Source organism: Etheostoma spectabile, chromosome 24 (assembly GCF_008692095.1).
Source record: "Etheostoma spectabile isolate EspeVRDwgs_2016 chromosome 24, UIUC_Espe_1.0, whole genome shotgun sequence".
In the NCBI taxonomy this organism is placed as follows: domain Eukaryota; kingdom Metazoa; phylum Chordata; class Actinopteri; order Perciformes; family Percidae; genus Etheostoma; species Etheostoma spectabile.
In genome coordinates this window covers 15721172-15721652 of record NC_045756.1, presented here as the reverse complement: position 1 = coordinate 15721652, position 481 = coordinate 15721172, and the positions used below count along the sequence as shown (strand labels likewise).

At 31.0% G+C, this 481-nt stretch overlaps 1 protein-coding gene across 1 annotated transcript in view; it reads right to left on the bottom strand.

Moving 5' to 3' along the window:
* Window positions 1–481, bottom strand: part of LOC116673676 (coagulation factor XIII A chain-like) — a gene marked incomplete in the record, with an annotated part of 36089 nt that overhangs the window by 18008 nt on the left and 17600 nt on the right.

Genomic DNA, 481 nt, shown 5'->3' with positions numbered 1-481 from the left:
ATCCTGAAATAAAATGTTACTTCATGATCTATTAACAACTTATGTCTTTATCTCAATTTCAAACAATTGAGATAACATACGTTTAGGGAATGTAATCAGTCTCTACTAGCACACAATTAAAAATGGACAAAGATTCTGACATTCACTGGTGCCTTTTACGCACAATTGAAAGCTAACATGTTTGCGCAAAATCAGTAGTTTTACTGTTTTCGTCCTCATTCACTGCTGACGCGACTAAATATGATCCAATCCACTTTATTTGTATAGCACATTTTACAAACACAAAGTTACCAGAGTGCTGCACAGAAAACTCAAACATACAAAACATTTAATGTAAAATATTGTAAAAACCAAATAAGAGCATTGGGTTTAAAAAAATAAATAAAACATAGATAAAATGAATAAATACTAAAATACAGTAAAACAAGAAGAGACATCAGAGGACCACACAACTCACATGGAGTTAAAAGCCAAAGAATAA